At 35.9% G+C, this 3,075-nt stretch overlaps 1 pseudogene; it reads right to left on the bottom strand.

The window, feature by feature from the left end:
* Nucleotides 1-1,399: 1,399 nt before the first annotated feature.
* On the bottom strand, nt 1,400-2,085 carry LOC116420052 (annotated as a pseudogene).
* Nucleotides 2,086-3,075: the final 990 nt, after the last annotated feature.

Raw genomic sequence — 3,075 nt, 5'->3', positions numbered from 1 at the left:
TGCTTCCTTGGATAGGTATTCTATGAATATTTCTTGACCACTTCCTACATGACCATAAAAAGGCCTTTTTATTGCCTAGTGAGATAAAAGTGGCTTTACATATAAAATGTACTAATCAGTCAAATCAATCTTCCTTTTTGGGGGGTACACATTTAGTTTTATTGTAACAAAACAACTCGTACATTTTAACGTTTAGAATTGAGCACTTTTCTTTCCAGTGAAACAAAAAAGAAAATTTAAAAATAAACAAGAACAAAATTACAATAAAGCATGTCAATTCCAAATAAGATCCTACATATTCTACTGATTCTTCATTCAGTGGCAGGGCTTAAAGTCATCAACTTTCATCTTAAACTGCAAAAGATGTCTGTTAAACATCACAATTAAACATGCCAACGGAAAAGAAGCCATGTTGACAAAATACCCACCTAACCCACTCAAACATCTCAAACTCTCCATTGTGACCTGCTATAACCCCATTTTAAAAGTTTTTTTCCCCATTTTTAAAAGCAAAATAGATAAATATATGTTGGTAAATACTAACTGTCCATATTCATATAGAGACACAGTGTAATCTTTGAGCCCAATATCCAGAGAAAGAAGGAAAAAAGGTAGAATTCTATGCCCTACTACACTGGGGCTTAGCACTCTTCAGTTTCCAGCAATGTGAAGGGAATAGAAGTTTTCTTTTTTCCCACAGAACACTGTATGTTGATTCCACAAATAGTTTATTTTGAGACAAGAAAGGTTAAAAATGTGAACTTGGAACAGAAACTGGTAGAAATTCTTTTATTACTGTATTCTTCTCAAGTATTCCCCATGCCCGCTTTCCTCTGCCCCCCCCCCCAAAAAAAAGTTGTGAATCATGGTATAAAGAGGAGAGAAAGAGACCTCAAAAGAAGAACAAAAAATAAAAAAGTATAGAGGGTCACAGACAGTGGGGGAACTCTCAGTGAGGTATAAGACCCTTCAGCCCAGAGGGAACCTGCTGACAATGTCTGGTTTGGCTCCCATCTCCCCTTGGGAGCATCTGAACCTTCCTGAGAAATCAGGGGGTGTGACAACCTGTGTTCTACTTGAAGCAGAGATACTTGCACTAAAGAGGCATTTATATAATAATAGCAAGGTGCTTATAGTTAGCACATGCTCAGTGTGTTATAGTGATATAATTGTAGTAAGGTATTTAAGGCTGAGAAAAACTTGAAATAAACAGACTCCATATTTGACCATCCACTTGGGTCCCTGCAGCTTTACTCCTCTTCTAAGACCAAGGACTCAGGCTGGTACCAAAATCCTCCAGAGAGCTAATCTAGATGGTACAAAAAAGAATGCAACTTGTTCCCAGTGACTGAAGAATATTAAAAAAGTAAAAGAAGGTTTGGAATCCATCAGTGTTCTTTTAGTCATCTCCTTCATCCTCCTCTCCTTCCTCATCATCATCTTCATTTTCTTCACCTTCATCCTCTTTATCAATATCCTTTAAGATCTTCTTCTTCATCTCATCATCAATTTCTTTCTCCCTTTCTCGTTCTCCTTCTTCATCATCCATATCAGGAATCAAATAATACTGTAAAGGATTTGGCCAGATATTATCTTTGATGACCTCTCCTAATTCATCTGCACCTGCATCAGAATGGTCAATAAATCAGGTGAAAAAGCTTTCTAGTTCTTCATGCAGCCTTTTCTGGCTGGCTTTGTTTTGTGTCTTACTTTGTGGCTTTGTGTCCCCAGATTTCCATTTGATTTCAAATGACATTCACGATGAATCTCCACTTTCATTAAGATGGAACTTTGAAGAGAACTTTATTTTCATCCTGTAACCTGATCTATTCTGTAATCTTCACACTCTATCACTTTCACTCTGGTCAAATAATGCATTGTTTCTTCATTTTCTTCTTCCCCAAGTAGTGCAGATAATTGCAGGTGGTTAACAAATGTTACTCTGAACTTTGATATTTTAGAGATCAATTATGACCTCTTAGGGAAGAAGGGTTGGTGGAGTTTGTTATATTTCTGTTCTAGACCTTCACTTGGTCTGCAACAAGAAATAAGTTGACTTGAATATTTTGGACCTTTTGTGTTCATATTCAGTTCTGGGTGGATCTCCAATTAAACTATTTTTCTTTGCCAAGAAGTTATCAGATAGGATACAACAACATGATTCTTTCACTGAAGAGGAGGTTTCCTTCCTTACTATCATGCAATTCTGGAAACAATACCTTCAAGGTTCCAGATGGGTTTGTGTATGCTTCCAGGACTGAGCTCTTACTGGCTGATATTCTGATTATATCTTATTTAAGCCTTACAACTTCTCTGGGGAAGTAGGCACTGAGTTGATTATTACACCCATTTTTCTGATGCAGAAACTGAGACTCATAGAGTAAATTCAATTCAACAAGCATTTTGAAACAAATAGTTCTATATATCAGAGACTTTTAGGTACTAGGGATACAAAGACAAAGTTGAGTAGTCTGTATTCAAGTAGTTTTATATTTTACAGGCACAATTCATTTACGGAGAAGTAAATATGGAATATATACAAAAAATTCAAAGCATTTTGTGAAAAAGGAGTACTAACAATTGGGGTAAATAGGAAAATCACTTGTAGAACATATCACTTGAGCTAAGCATTGACAGGAGCTAGGAATTTTAGGAGTTGGAAATGAAGAGGGAGGCTGAGATGTTAGATGACTTTTTTTAAAAAAAAATTAAATTAAATACAAAATAAGAAAAAAATAGGAAAAGAAAGAAGAGGAAAATAAAAACAACAACCTCTCCTCCCACAGATTGTCATGTGCCCAGCAGAACATCAGGGAGGATTCAAAAAATGTAACAGATTTCCATTTCAAGAAACCATATATAATAATAGAAGAGATTATATTCATGAGTCTTCATCTTTTCTTTGCCTCCTTGTAGGTGACTCTTTTATTCTCTTCTGTGAGCTTTTTACTTTATTCCTTTTTTTCCTTTTCATTCCCCCCACTCTCCAAGCAGGCTACAGTTAAGCACAAGTATATTTACACACACACACACACACACACACACACACCAGAGGCAGATACATATATATATATA

This window comes from Sarcophilus harrisii, chromosome 6 (assembly GCF_902635505.1).
Source record: "Sarcophilus harrisii chromosome 6, mSarHar1.11, whole genome shotgun sequence".
NCBI classification, from domain to species: domain Eukaryota; kingdom Metazoa; phylum Chordata; class Mammalia; order Dasyuromorphia; family Dasyuridae; genus Sarcophilus; species Sarcophilus harrisii.
Note: the sequence above shows the minus strand (reverse complement) of the source record. Positions and strands in the feature narration are given on the sequence as shown.